Below are 15720 nucleotides of genomic sequence, written 5' to 3' on the forward strand. Positions count from 1 at the left end.
AAATTTCATTTATTGTGTTGTTCATCATTGTTAGTTTGCTCTTTAGTTCTTCTAGATCCTTGTTAATTGTTTCCTCTATTTTCTCCATTCTGTTTCCGAGATTTTGGATCATCTTTACTATCATTACTTTGAGTTCTTTTTCAGGTAGGTTGCATCTTTTGTCTTCATTTATTTAGTCTTGAAGGTTTTTACCTTGCTCCTTCATCTGTAACAAATTTATTTGTCGTTCCTTTTTTTGTTTTTTGGATGGGTGGTGCTGTATTCCTGTCTTACTGGTTGTTTGTCCTGAAACGTCCAGCAGTGGAGTTTGCAGACAGTTTGATAGAGCTGGGTCTTGGTGCTGAGGTGAGGACCTCTGGGAGGCCTCACTCTGATTGATATTCCCTGAGGTCTGAGGTTCTCTCTTTCTCCAGTGGTTTGGACTTGGAGCTCCCACCACAGGAGCTCGGGCCCAACCTCTGGCCTGGGAACCAAGATCCTGCAAGCTTTGTGGCGTGGTAAAAAAAAAAAAAAAAAAGGAAGAAAGAAAGAAGAAAAGGAGCAGTACAATATCAAAGAATAAAAAACAAAATAAAATTAGAAAGATAAAAAATATATTAGGGAAAATAAAACTCTAATTGAAACAAATGCAACAAGTTAAGATAAAACCACAACAGAAAAAAAACGTGTGTGTGGGGGTGAACAAGCCAAAAGGAGAGATCACTAACAAAATATAAAGAATAAAATAAAATTAGAAAAAAGACTTTTTAGGAAAAATAAAAATATAAAAGATTCAACAACAATGAATCAAGAAGGTAAAACAGAACCCCAATCTAAATGAGGAAAAAAGAAAAGAAAAAATAATAAAACCCTGACTATGGGGGCGGAATTTAGGTGGAGGGTGGAACTTAGGCAGGGGCGTGGGTTTGGGTGGGGCAGGGCAACGTTCAAGCATGGGGCAGGGCCTCTGCTTAGGACCTCTGCAGAAGGGGAGAGGCAGCAAGTCGAAAGGTGGGCCTCTGGAGTGTGGGGTTCTGGAGTTTGGAGGTGGGGCCCTAAGTGAGGGTATGTGGATGGGGTTTAGGCCCAGCTCATTGGAGGGGGTCTCTGAGTGTAGAGGTAGGGCCCTGAGTAGGGGTGTAGGGGCAGCACTTGGGCTCTGCACTCTAGGAGGGAGGCTCCAAGGGCAGAGGATTAGGCCCAGGAGCCCAACAGGCTCCCCAGTGCCTAAGTGGACAGGGAAAGTACTGGCTCCATTCCCTTCCGTTCCTTCACACCCCTCCCCCACTGTCTCCCCCAGGGTCTCCCCCATCACAGCTGGATCCCTAACCGTGGGTGGGTCCCACTGGGTATAGGAACTCCTCCCCTCCCCCAGCCACCCCTCAGGACTGTGGGTCCTGGAGGTCCGACCTTTACTTTTGCTCCCCCTTCCCGCCCTCCCACTCCCTCAGGACCTGCAGGGCTGGAGGGGGCCTCAGTGAACAGAGGATCAGGCCCAGGACCTCAACAGGTTCCTGGGGGTCCAAGTGGGCAGGGGAAATCTGGCCACGCTCCCTTTTGATCCTCTGCCCTCCAATGGTTCCCCAATTTCCCCGTTTGGGTGTGGGATCCCTTCCCCTCCCCCAGCCACCCGTCAGGGGCGCCAATCTCGTCCTGCCTCCACTTCTCCTCCCTCTTGACTCCCCCCATGCCCCACATCCTACCCGGTCACTGGGGGTTCCTCCCATCCCCTTAGGTGTCCGTGGTCCCCCACTGGTGCCTGGTAGGTGCCCTAGTTTGAGGGATCTGTTTGAATGTTGATGAGAGGTGCACTGGGAATTTTGCCAACATCAGTTTGAGATTTTGCCTATAAGGAAGGTGGTAGCTGATTTAGTAGAGACAAATGATCAGTATTTCCAGAATCTGCTCTAGTACCATCAGAGATGGAACAAATAAAAGATGTAGAGGGGTCATTTAATTCACCTGGAGAGTTACTCTGATGACTACTGTCAATTTATAGAACTATTTCCCCCTTTAAGGAGAAAGAAATTCCAGCATGTTACTTCTCTAAGAATTCTAGGCCTAATAAATGAGTACGAGTGGAGGAACTAAGGAGAAAAGGGTGTGTATCTTTCAAAGGGCCTAAACAAACAGGAATAGGTTCAGAGACAGGAACCTCTTGAGGTTCATTATGAGTTAGGAAAGACAGGGCCAGGCCCAAGGACAGCCTTCTCATGCTAGGCATTAGGCAGAAGGCAAAGCCACCTCCTTATTTTGCACTTAATGAGGCATGGAGGAATGGCATCTAAAACAGCAACTTTGTAGTATCTGAGCAAGAAACTCTGACCATGAAAACTGTGGAGCATGTGCAATCAAAATGCACAGGTTGCTGATTACCCTGTACGACCTTCCATGTGTGGTGCTCGACTAGTAAGGGATGGTTTAAGGGAAAACAGCTCTTGTATGGTGGCTTCAGGAGACAAATGTGCAGGACTGCCTAATGCCTATACATGAGGAGGCTGTCCTTGGGCTCAGCCCTGTCTTTCCTGCTTCAATTAGAGATCCCACTATTTGAAGTGTTTTAGTACTCCAGGGCAGGGGCTGCTTCATAATAGTGGGGTTGAGCACCAAGAGTGTGGCTCTAGTGTCAGCCAGGACTGGAAGAGATTCATCCCCAATCTGGAAAAATGTTTCTCCAAGTCAATTAAGGAGGAGTATTGGGAAGAGGCCCTGTAGTTCCTCAGAGCCCCATCACTGAGAATTGGGAGGATGATGGAAAGGCTGGTTAGAGGCCTGAAGGCACCTAAAGTGTAGATTTGTAATGATCATTTTTCCAATGTCCTGGCTCTCTGTGATAGTAGCAAAAACTAGAAGGGTTTTGGTTTCGTTTAGGAGCCTTCAGTTGCTAGAGTGGAAGAGTAATAATTTTGGCGACCTTCCTTGGAGGTGACCCATTTGAGTACAAGAGAGCTGGTTTGCCATTAACTAAATCTGGAGTGGACATAGTTTCCCATTCTATCCTGGTCCTTTTTACTAAAAGGGAAAAGTCCCTGTTCCGCCCATTAATAAACATAGATATAAAAGCTACTAAGGTAGAATCATCATCTGAAGGAAGACCAGAATTTTCTTTAGAAACAGTCTGAAGTTTATTGTAATAGTCATGAACAGGTTCATTAGATTTTTGTGTTCAAGCCTGAATTTTCTTCTGATCAACAGGCTTTGGAAAAGCCCTAGAAATTGCTTATTGAAGTCACCTAGCAATTGCTCGAGTGTGATCATATAATAAGTTAGGGGGCTAGGCTCCCAGTTGTAATTCTAGAGACCTTTCAGGACTTTCCCAATTAGCAATTTTCATCCGATACTGGGCCTGGCCTTTACCAACAAGCACATGAACTAGGTGATATAAGTCAGAGAAACCAGGTTGATAAGTCTGAATGACTATATTAAGTCCCTCAGCAAATCTGTATAGATCTTTAGTTACTTTGGGAAAATCCTTGACTATGGCTCTCAGCTTCAGTCCAGGGAATATAAGAAATTAAAGGTTTAGCCTCTGGATCCTCAGAAGGCTTGATATTAAAGGGACCATTTCTGTTAACTTCAGAGGAAAAATGAGAGGGGAGAGTTTCAGAGAAAAGGGAAGTTTGGTGAGAGAATTAGTGTTGTTGCCGAAACCTGGCTTCTGTTCACCTGTGCCAAATAGAGACGCTGAGACAGACTTTGGAGAAGTCAAAAAGAGTGTCTTTATTTCTTTGCTGGGCAAAGGAGGCCATAGCAGGCTAACACCCTCAAGACTGTGCCCCTCTTCCTGGGAAATAAGAAAGGGTCTTATAGTTTCAGGGTGGAAAATAGGGCTGTAGATAAGGATTGGGGCTGATGAAGTCTTGCATTTTTCTTTCCTGGTGGAGACACTGAGATCATCAGAGCTGGTGTCAGGTGGTTCTGGTGGTCCTTGAGGTTATTGTTCCATGACCTTCTTTCTAGAATGAAGAATGCTCACAAAGGAAAGCAGAACGCATGGGCTCTGTAGTTTGTGGCACGCGGGCTCTCTAGTTGAGGCGTGTGGGCTCAGTAGTTGTGGCATGCGGGCCAACCAGGGATTGCACCCGAGCCCCCTGCGTTGGAAGGCGGATTCTTTACCACTGGACCACCAGGGAAGTTCCAGGGTGATGTAGTCTTGCATTCTTCTTTCCTCCTGGAGACATTGAGATCATTAGGGCTGGTGTCATGTGGTTCTGGAACAGGTTCTTGTGGTCCTCGAGGTTATCGTTCTGTGACCTTCTTTCTAGAATGAAGAATGCTCACAAAGGAAAGGAGTGTTAGGGAGTGTTGTCTTGGAGAAGTAAATACCAGGTGCACAGTACAACTTTAACTGGAAGGCAGTCATTTTCAGAGTGCAATTAAACAAGAAAGAGAGGGGGAAAAAATCGGAAAGAATAAGGGCTGAACAAGGGCTAACAACCTGGGGGGTGTCTCATCTAGTTTCTGCTACAGCAGTGTGGGGGGACTGACGGTCTAGGGGAGGCATGTGCAGCGTAGAACGCAGAGACAAGATGTCATCAGAGGGAGACAAAGAAGCTGAGGGAGAGGAACCTGAGACTTTGGGAGCCATTTTATCTTTTTATATTCGTTTGCCTTAGTTAATCTTAAAATCTTATTTTACCAAGAGGCAATTCGAGACTCTTGATAACATTGGGAAGCCTCAAAATACCAGTTAAAATCAGCATTCCACTTAGTTCTGGAAATTTTTGAGCTACTGTAGTCCAATCTGGATTTAAGGAAATTCGGTTTGAGGATTTCAAAAGTTCCCCATAATGGCCATTGATGTTCTAAATTGCCTTTGGTCAGGTCAGTCCATTTAGTTAGAAATGCGCACGAGGAAGGGCCATGGTTTTTAAACATAAAATTGGCCAGAGTCCTTATGGGGGAGACATCTTCAAAATACTTAGATAACTGGAATCCCATTTCTTAGAGGTTTTTCCTCTAGAGTAAAGAGCAATTTTCAAACAGCTTAAACAGTTTACAGCACAAGTAGCATAATTTAAACAGCTTGTAAGCTAATCCCAGCTGGTCCTAAGGAGGAGACAGCATGGTCCTGGAGGAGCCTGACTGAGGCTTTTATTTTAGGCAGTCTCCACAGGCATCCAAAGGAATAGGCTGAAGGCTGAAAAACCCAGCACCATTACAGAGAAACAACCCCTGTTCCCAAAGGAATAGGTTGAACATCTCAGCCTGTTTCAGTGAAATAGTCTGATCTCGAAATCAGACCCAACTGCCAAACAAGTACTCACATACAGAACAGGGCCTTGACCAGAAAGATGAAACCTTTAAAGAGATACTAAATAAAGCCTGGAGAGCTTCAAATGCAAAGAGGGCCTGAGCTTGGATCCAGGAGAAAGATGTACTTTCAACCTCCGAGGTTGGTGAGAAAGGCAGTGAGTGACAGTGGGCTCATCTGAGGGTACCACAACTGTTTGCTCACCAGCCTCACAGCTGTCAGGGGCCTTCTCTGATCCCTATGTGGGCCACCAAAATGTTTACCTGAAACAAAAAGGCTTAGTTTTTTTTACCAGCAAAGATGGGTTTATTTGGGATCAGCAGAGAATTGCAGTTCGAGGTCTGCAGACATAGCAAGCCACATGCAGGTCTCTACACAAAAAGGTAAGGAGAACACTTCATAGTGTTGTCGACCTCTCAGCTTCTGTGCACCAATGCCGAACAGAAATATGGAGACAGAGATTTTAGAGGATAAGAGAGATGGCTTTATTCCTTTGCCAGGCAAAGGCGAAAACACATCAGTTTAGTGCCTCAAGAACTGTGCCCCCTTCCCTGGGGAATTGGAGCGGATTTTATAGGTGGGGTTTGCAGTCTGGGGTATATGATAAGGATCAAAGTAGTGAAGGTCTTGCATTTTTCTTCTTTTTGCATTATTTCAAAACAGTAATAGCTGGCGTCAGGCAGCCCAGTAATTGGGACCATTTATCTCTGGTTTATCGGCCTGCGACTTTCTTTCTGAAAAGCTACAGGGGTGATTTGTTACAAGAGAGTGCAGAGAATGTACACACCAGGAGCAGGATGTAAATTACACAGACTTAGGGAGTGATAGGTTAGCTTTGTGAAGTACAAATCTATTTACAGACACTACAGATTAGTAACAGTTAAAATAAAACTATGAGTGATTAACTCTTTCAGCTTGTTCCTTCTCTAGCCTGTTCACTGTTCCCTTTATTTTCCTTGTTCTCAGGAGGGGGAAAAAACCCTCACCTCTATTTTTATTGCAACAGTAGGGAGGAAAAGGAAGTCAGGAGACTGCAGAAAACAAAGAGTCCAGGGCTTGTCATTGGCTGAATCCTGGCCAGGAAAGGAGTCTTTCTTCTTCCTGTTGGGCTCTGCTGTCATCAGAGGGTGTGAGAACCCCCACTTTGGTCTCCTGACTCTATTTATATTAGGTTTCTGTTTATTAATTTTTATGATTCTCATTGCTGAAAATAAAGAAAAAAATTCCATTAAGAACACTCATAATCCTACTAATCCTGAGGTGGGGAACAAACTCACAGAAAACAACTTGGTATCCCAATATCAAATCCTTTCTTATGCAGACCATACACACACACACACACACACACACACACACACACACACACACACACACACACTGATGTTAATGAATGCTTTCCTGTACCTTCAGTTTTAATATCTGAATTACATTTTATTGTCTCGATAAATCATAATTTATTTAACCAGCCTTCTTTTTTTAAGACATTCAAATTCCAGCTTCTCCCTAATTCATATAACACAGGGCATATATAATCGGCTAAAATTTAACTTGAAATAAGAAAGCAAAAGAATTTTTAACAGCAAAATAATTATCAATATATGGAAAATCCAATGACTGGGAATATTCATTGGTGATCAATTTCTCATTTTCTAAAGAAATTTTCATTTTCACCAGATTTTTTTCTTGACCACTAAATTAAAAATAGCTAGCTAGAAGTTCCTATGCCTTTATATATATCTGTGTCAGAGTTTGAACTAGGTCAGTCTTAACTTGAATGCTTTTTGTCTAGGTCGTTTCTGACCAAATTGTTGGCCACTGGCAAAGTAGTCACGTGTATGGCACTTCCCCAATTAACAAGGCCTCTTCTCATATCTGTTCATATACAGTTAACAAAAGATGTGTATGCTCTTGTCATATGAGTAAACTTATGTTTCCTTAGTTACTGTTATAACCTACCTAGTGATATATATTTTCAAGTTTTGTACTGTTGACTGAAAAAAATACACAACCTAAAAGTTGAGAATTATTTTTTTCTTGGTGGACAAAACTGAGGACTTCAGCCTGGAAGGCAGCCTCTCAGATAGGTCTGAGCGACTGCTCCCAAGAGGTAAGGAAGGAGCCAGGATATATAGGGTTTTTTGCAAAATAGTCGGAACATCAAAGATTACTGTTAATAAAAGAAAACCAGACATCTCAAGTTAAGGAATTTAGTGCTTGTCTAGGTATGGGAAGCACAAGAGTCTGAGCTTACTGAAATCATTCCTTTAATATACACCTTAGCTATCTGGGGCCAGTATCCTGTTCTTTCCCAGCCTGGGTCCCCTCAGGGCTCACCCTAGGGGTCAGTGGTAGTGGCGAGGGCTTAATGGCCTCAGCATCCTTTGTTTGCTGATATGGCAGGCAACATTTTTTATTCACAGTGCTAATGAATGAATGGCAAATAATCTGTGTTTTGATGGAATCCAGTGTTTATCACAACCCCCCTCTAACCCCCCCCTGCTGCCACATAGATGGGGAATAGCAGAGCAAACCTGGCGGAGGACATGGGTAGTTGAAGGGGCATCAGGAGATTAGTGAAATGGGAAATCAGTGTGTGCAGAGGCTTCTGTGGAGAGGGTGTTTGACTGAGTAAGGTTTGGATTAATGGCAAGAGGGAGGAGTTTGAACTTCACCTTTACACTAGCGACTCTGCTCCCTACTTCAGAAGAGAACTTCCACAGGATTTTCTTCCATGTCCTCCCAGCTGCCTGCCCCCATGCCCCTGAATGGCCTGCACTCCTGCTGTCCTAGTGGGGACCATTTCCTCCAGACAAGCCCTGTCAATTCTGCGTCATTAATTTCTCTGCCTCCAGTGACTCATTCCTACTAATTGACTAGCATACTGACATTTTTTTCCCATCTTAAAAACCAAAAACTCATATTCTTCCCTTTCTATTCCAGCTACTGACCCACTTTTCTCTGTTCTTTCAAAACAAAACTCTCTGAAAGAGAGGCATATAGTAGGTGCTCAGTAAATAATTGTTCAGTGAATGAACAAATGAAAACACTTTTAAGGGAGTAAGGCTTTTGTGATAATCCAGGTGTGAGATGATTTAAGCCTGCTGTTAACAAGAATAAAAAAGAAAGGGGATGTGGGGGAAGGAAGTATATTGAAAATCTCCATAACTTCCTCTCAATTTTGTTGTAAACCTAAAAGTGCTCTAAAAAATTAAGTCTTTAAAAAGAGGAGGTAGTATATCAACTTCAAAGGAAAAATTAAAAATCTTTGATGACATGTTGTATGCAGTTGATTCTTGAACAACACAGGTTTGAACTACGAGAGTTTTTTCAGAGACATGAGTTTTTCACTAGTTTTTTTCACTTCACTAGTGGAGTTTTTACTCCAGTACTACACGACATGGTTGGTTGAACCTGAGTGTGCAGAACTGCGGGTACCAAGGATCAGCTATAAATTAAATATTTTCAGCTGTATGGAGGGTCATACTGGTCTCGGAGAGACAACAGTGAGCAGTCCTGAAGAGACATCTTAGTTCTCTGCCCAGGAATTGAACCTGGGTAGCCTGGATGAAAACCAGGAATCCTAGCCACTAGTTCACCAGGGGCTAGTGGCTAGAGGCAAAATTCTCCTGGCTCTTACCCCCATTGAAAGCAAGAATGTTTCAAGGAGGCAAAAACTGTAAAAACAGGTACAAAGTTTATTATTAGAGACACAGTGCAACTTATGCAAGAGCACACAAAGAAACAGTTTATTTTACTTAAGCCAGAAGTTAGGCAGAAATACACACCCAGAGAGAAGGGGTGTGGGAGTCCTCTCTAATGAGGAGGAGCACAGTAAAGAGGTGATTTAAATCCTGTATATAAGACAGTCCTTCCGGGTCTTTGTTTACCTTTGGCTAATTATCTTGTTTCTTTTTCCACACCTGACCAGTCCTAGGACCCTCCCCCAGATGCATGTGCAACTTTTTGTTGAGATGGATCCCAGCACAGAGGCCTGTGGGTGTATGTCCACACTTATTATGGGGTGGCGCCCCCTCCCTTTTTGACCCCCAAGGAGCCTTCCTTTGCATGTGCAGACAGGAAGTTTTCCTTGACCTCAGGAGTGGTCATCTTATCTCTTTACTTCAGCAGAGGTCAGCTTCTGCCACTAGCTTTGTCCTTCGAGTGTCTGGGTGAGAACAAAGCTTCAGTTTTACTCCACTTGACAGACACCAGTTGTCTGGCCCAGGGGCCCATCTGTCTCCTACCTCAGTACCCCTAAACCCTGCATTATTCAAGAGTCAACTGTATATGTAACATAGGAGAGGAAATAGCCTGTAATTTTAGCATGCTATGTTTGATAATAAGATTAATTGGCGGCACAATGGATGTGTATACTTGATAGAAGTGATTTGTTTTCTTGCTTCAAATATTTTCATTTTCAATTTATCATATACCTTTTCTTCTAAGAATAAAAACCCTATCATCTTAATATTACAGATACTTGTTGACCAGGTAATCTTTTATTTCTCCTTAGACTCCTCTTGGTTTTGGCAATTTCTCAGATTTTTCTTGTTTTTAATGACCTTGGAAGTTTTGAGAATTATTGGTTAAGTATTTCATAGAATTTCCTCAATTGGAATTTGTCTGATATTTTTCTAATAATTAGACTGGAATATGTTTGGGGAGGAAGATCACAGGTGTAAACTGCCATTCTCTTATCTTATGGGTACATACTATCAATATGACTTAACACTGTTGATGTTAATCTTGATCAGCTGGCTGGAGATAGTGTTTATCAGGTCTCTTACTGTAAAGTTACTCTTTTTTTTTTCTTTCTATAAGGTACCTTTTAAAAAAAATTTATTTATTTTTGCTGTGTTGGGTCTTCGTTTCTGTGCGAGGGCTTTCTCTAGTTGTGGCAAGCGGGGGCCACTCTTCATCGCGGTGCGCGGGCCTCTCACTATCGCGGCCTCTCTTATTGCAGAGCACAGGCTCCAGACGCGCAGGCTCAGTACTTGTGGCTCACGGATCTAGTTGCTCCGCGGCATGTGGGATCCTCCCAGACAAGGGCTTGAACCCGTGTCCACTGCATTAGCAGGCAGACTCTCAACCACTGCACCACCAGGGAAGCCCCAAGGTACTTTTTGAAAGAAAGTCACTATATGCACCCCAAACTTAAGGATTGGGGAGTTATGCTTCATCTCCTTAAGGTGGAGTCTCCACATAAATTATTTGTAATTTTTCAAGAGATTTGTCTATTGCCTCCTGTTTATTTATTTATTCGGTTTAAAAAAATTTATATCAGTATGGACTCATGGATAATTATTTTATACCCTGGGTTATAATCTAATAAAACTTTCAGTTGGCTGAATTGTGTCCCCCTCCCAAATTCATACGTTAACACCCTAAACCCCAATGTGATGTTATTTGGAGATTGTTGCCTTTGGGAAGTTAAGTAGATTTAGATGAGGTCACGAAGGCAGGGCCCTCATGATGGGATTAGTGGTCTTATAAGAAGAGACATCAGAAACTCTGCTCAATCTCTCTCTCTCTCTCTCTCTTTCTCTGCCATGTGAGGACACAGCAACCATCTGTAGGCCAGGAAGAAGGCCCTCATTGGGGAACAGAATTAGCCAGCACCTTGCTCTTGGATTTCCCAGCTTCCTGAATTGTGAGAAATAAATTCCTGTTTATTTCTGTTTAAGCCACCCCGTTATTGGTATTTTATTATGGCAGCCCAAGCTGACTAATACAATACTTTATTTTTGTTTATTTTGTTGTTCAAACTTTTCTACATTTGGCCATTGGGAGCTGGTTGATTTGTCTTCCATATCCCTCTGGCATACCCCCACCATTGTGCTTTTTTTTTTTTAGACTAACTTTCTGGAACTATAAGATGCTCAGGTTCATTTAGTATATTTCTTGCCCCAGTCCTATTATCAGTCATTTCTCCAATGGTCCTGATTCTTTTTATTGGAGAATGGTGTTAAAAACCAAGATCTGATGCTAAGTGTGCTCATTGCTACTAGGAAGTCATCAATTCTAGGCCTTTTCATCTGACAGAACAAGGATATATATGTGCATAGTAACCTGTGTATATTCACATAACTATAAATATTTTCGTATGTAACCATCTATATTAATATTAAGCTAAACATGGGTTTATACTGTTGTCTCCAACTCTAATCTGTTACCTCCTTGTAGAGTACCCCTACTCCTTTCCTTGCTTATCTGTAACCTTTCTTCCACTCCAATAGTGAGAAACCTGGCTTCTGCCATCTGCCACACATTTACTTAATTGTTGAATTCTGGTATACATGTATAGCCGTATCAAAATTGTTAATCTTTACCCCTATGGGAAACAACTTTATTAACTATAGTCCTCATCTTTTGCCTGTCATCTTACTGCCTCTAAAATATGGAATGAGTCACAGATTTGCATGTCATCCTTGTACCAAGGTCATGCTAATTTTCACGTGTCATTCTAAGTTTAGTATATGTGCTGACAAAATGAGCACAATAATCAAACTTTTAACAAAGATGACAACATGACCACTGTAGGAAAGAAGAATATACTGTCTACACTCAGAACCTTTTAACATATCATTTCATTTCATTTACTTTGTAAATGTACTTTGTTGTATTTAAAGGAAAGAAGTCCCCTCTCCCAACTTATATAAATCATCATAGTATTGAATTATTTGTGAAATAGCAAAATGTTCATATTTTAAACTGTTTGAAAACATCTAGATTCAATACTTTCCTTGTTTACCTCAATAATGAGTAAATAAGAATCTTTGGCAATTAGCAACCTAATTGTTCACATCAGTGAGGGACTACTAATGGAATTTAAAAATCTAAACAGTTTGTCTTTTAAAAAAATTATATTAAGCATCCTTCCTTCCTCATCTTTCTTTCACCTTGTTTTCATTATCAGTTTGTGAATTTATGCCTTTTTAAAACAGAGGTAGTATTTAGATAAACTTTCCTCCAGCCCCCTCTCAAAGGCTGCTGATTATGAGCTATGTTGACTTATTTATTAAAATATAGTAATAAGTAAAGAATGTCCTTGCCATCTACCTAACTATACTATCCCTGGCTTCACTTAAAATTTTTTCCAGCTTTATTGAGCTATTAGTGGCAATTAAAAATTGTATATGTTTAAGGTTTACATGTGATGTTTTGATATTTGTATACATTGTGAAATGATTATACAACCAAGCTAATTAATATATCTATTACTTCAATGGATTCAATTATCACATTACTTGTGATGTATTCTCTTAGAAAATTTCAAGTATACAATACATTATTATTAAATATAGTCACCATGTACTTTAGGTCAGCAATAATAAAAATGATAATATTTTAATTGAAGTACAACTTATAATGGCTGTAATTTTTTACACATTTAATTGCATATGTTTAATCTTTACCAGAAAAGCCCTTATTTTTATTAAATATCATATAAATTATGCTCTACTTTACCATTAAAAGATTTTAGATGACCAAATCACATAGGAATATCCAGTTTTTAAAATACAGAGTAATATTTTTGATTGGGAAAGAGAAAACCCATTTTAAAGTGTGTGTGTGTGTGTGTGTGTGTGTGTGTGAGTGTACTATTTAACTTCTTTTTCTTAAGTGAGCATTGCTAGCTGTAACTCTGTATATCTTTAAATGTGGTTGGGCTCACCTTAAGTAGAGAAATTGGAAATTATTACAAGACAGTGAATTATTTTACAATGGTTTTCTAAACAATAATCACCAAAATAAGTAATGATTGAATCATTACTTTAGCCATATTTCCCAAAGGCTGGGTTCTTTTTAAAGATGAAAAACACATGAATAGGTTTTTTTCATAGAATCTGCTGCCATAAAAAATACCACAGCCTGGGTGGCTTAAACCACAGAAATTTATTTGAAGGCTGGAGTCCAAGATCAAGATGTTGGCAGGTTTGGTTTCCTCTGAGGCCTCTCCTTGGCTTGCAAATGCCAGCCCCACCTTCTTCCTGCCTCTTCCTGTGGTTGTTCCTCGCACACTCCTGGTGTCTCTTCCTCTTCTAATAGAGACACCAGTCACACTGGATTAGGGCCACCCAAATGGCATCTCTGATCAGCTCATTCAGGCCTTATCTATATACGGTTACATTCTGAGGTACTGGGGGTTGGGACTCAACACATGAATTTTGGGGGGACACAATTTAGACCATAACAGAACATTTTGTGTGGCTTTTGGAAATCAGACTCTGTCTTGTGTTTGCCATTGCTTTTAATTGTAATTATGAAACTCTTTTATCTTAGAGAATATTTGAAGTTGAACCCCAGAAGCAAAGTGATAGTTGGCAACTGTGTTGTCTTTTATTGCCCTTTCTTGTTCTCTTGCAGAGAAGTGATTCTCTGTCTTTTTCAGGGAGGCATGGACAGCTTTGAGAATCTGATGAAAGCTGTCATGTCAGTTAACTTTGACTAAGGCCCTCAAAACTTAGTGGATTGTTACAATAACCTTTTTCTTCTTCTTCTTCTTCTCAATATACTGTGCGCTGGCAAATTGTGGGCTGGTTTGAGCTGGGATTGCTTATCTGTGTTGTCTGGGCTCACCTGTGCATTGTGGTCACCTGGTTTTCAAAGGCTTCACTGATGGATATGGTGGTAGAGTGGCTGTGGGTAGGGGTGCTGAAGGTAATTGAGCCATGTGATGCTCATCATCCAGCAGGCAAGCCTGGGCTCAATCACCTGCTTGTGATCGTAGGGTTTTCAAGAGCAGGAAGAGAGAGCAAGCCACAAAGAGTAAGTGCTTTTCCATTCTCTCCTTGCATCACTTTTCCTGATGTCTTCTTGGCCAAAGCAAGTTATATGGGTAAGCCCAGATTCAAGGGGTACAAAATAGACTCCATCTTTTATTGGGAGGAGCGGCACAGCCATATTGCAAAGGGGCATGCCTGTGGGGATGAAAAGAGTGTGGTCTCTAGTGAGATGAAGGAAGAGATGTAATGATGAGAAAAATAAACTAAGTAAATTCTACTCTTACAAGAGTTTTCCTCTACACTGAGTAGTTATCTGTTGAGGAAAAATGAAGGCTGTCCTCCAGAGAAGTACAGACACTGGCTGTTGAGAGTGAAAGCACACAGGAAACAGGAAATGGAAAAGAGATCTGAGGGGGTGATGGGTGGAGCACTCACAGCACCTGCTTCATGAGCTTTTGGAAATATGAAACAAATCTTCTGAGTTCTCGGTAGATTAAAACATAAGCCATAGAAACGGGCGCGGAGCTGCTGAAGAGACGAGAGACTTTTTCTTGCCTCTTTGCTTCCTGGGGCGCGAGGAGAGGGGTTTAAGCACGCCGCGTAAAGGAGCTGCAGAAATGGGCGCGAGCTGTGGCCGTCGGCACGGACAACAGAGACGGGTGTGGGACGCTAGGGCTGCTGCTGCTGCCACCAAGGGGCCTGTGTGCGAGCACAGGTCACTCTCCACACCTCCCCTCCCGGGAGCCTGTGCAGCCCGCCTCTGCCGGGGTCCCGGGATCCAGGGACAGCTTCCCCGGGAGAACGCGTGGCGTGCCTCGGGCTGGTGCAGCGTCATGCCGGCCTCTGCCGCTGCGGGCTCGCCCCGCATCCGTGCCCCTCCCTCCCCCGGCCTGAGCCAGAGCCCCCGAATCAGCTGCTCCTTTAACCCCGTGGCCGCCGCAGGCTCACCCCACATCCGTACCCCTCCCTCCCCCCGGCCTGAGCCACAGCCCCCGAATCAGCTGCTCCTTTCACCCCGTCCTGTCTGAGCAAAGAGCAGACGCCCTCAGATGACCTACGCGAAGAGGCGGGGTCGAGTCCAAAGCTGAACCCCAGGAGCTGTGCGAACAAAGAGGAGAGGGGGAGGTCTCTCCCAGCAGCCTCAGAAGCAGAGGATTAAATCTCCACAATCAACTTGAAGTGCCCTGCATCTGTGGAATACCTGAATAGACAATGAATCATCCCAAGTTGAGGAGGTAGAATTTGGGAGCAAGATATATTATTATTTTCCCCTTTTTTTCTTTTTGTGAGTGTTTAAGTGTGTGCTGCTGTTTGAGATTTTGTCTGTATAGCTCTCCTTTCACCATTTGCTCTAAGGTTCTGACCGAACCGGGTTTTTATTGTTTTTTTTTCTTTAAAAAATTTTTCGTCTTAATAATTATTTTTTATTATAATAACTTTATTTTATCTTCTTTCTTTCTTCCTTCCTTTCTTCCTCCCTTCCTTCCTCCCTTGCTCCCTTTCTTCCTCCCTTTCTTCTCTCCTCCCTTCCTTCCATCCTTCCTTCCTTTATTCCTCCCTTCCTTCCTCCCTTCCTTCCACTCTTTCTTCCTTCCTTTCTTGCTTGCTTCCTTCCTTCCTTTCTTCCTTCTTTCCTTTCTTCCTTCCTTCCTTCCTTTCTTTCTTTCTTTCTTTCTTTCCCTTCTATTTTGTCTCCCTTTTATTCTGAGCCATGTGGATTAAAGGCTTCTGGTGCTCCAGCCAGGCATGAGGGCTCTGTCC

The 15720-nt window shown here is 42.4% G+C and overlaps 1 protein-coding gene and 1 non-coding gene across 2 annotated transcripts in view; one reads left to right on the forward strand and one right to left on the reverse strand.

Annotated features, from left to right (window-relative positions):
- The window catches only part of NEK10 (NIMA related kinase 10), a 325365-nt gene that overhangs the window by 169667 nt on the left and 139978 nt on the right, over positions 1-15720 (forward strand). The window lies entirely within an intron of this gene.
- LOC112062350 (U6 spliceosomal RNA) lies at positions 11625-11730 on the reverse strand. Its single transcript, XR_002890680.1, has one exon. It is a non-coding gene; the product is annotated as a U6 spliceosomal RNA (small nuclear RNA).

The sequence above is a fragment of the Physeter macrocephalus genome, chromosome 18 (genome assembly GCF_002837175.3).
Source record: "Physeter macrocephalus isolate SW-GA chromosome 18, ASM283717v5, whole genome shotgun sequence".
In the NCBI taxonomy this organism is placed as follows: domain Eukaryota; kingdom Metazoa; phylum Chordata; class Mammalia; order Artiodactyla; family Physeteridae; genus Physeter; species Physeter macrocephalus.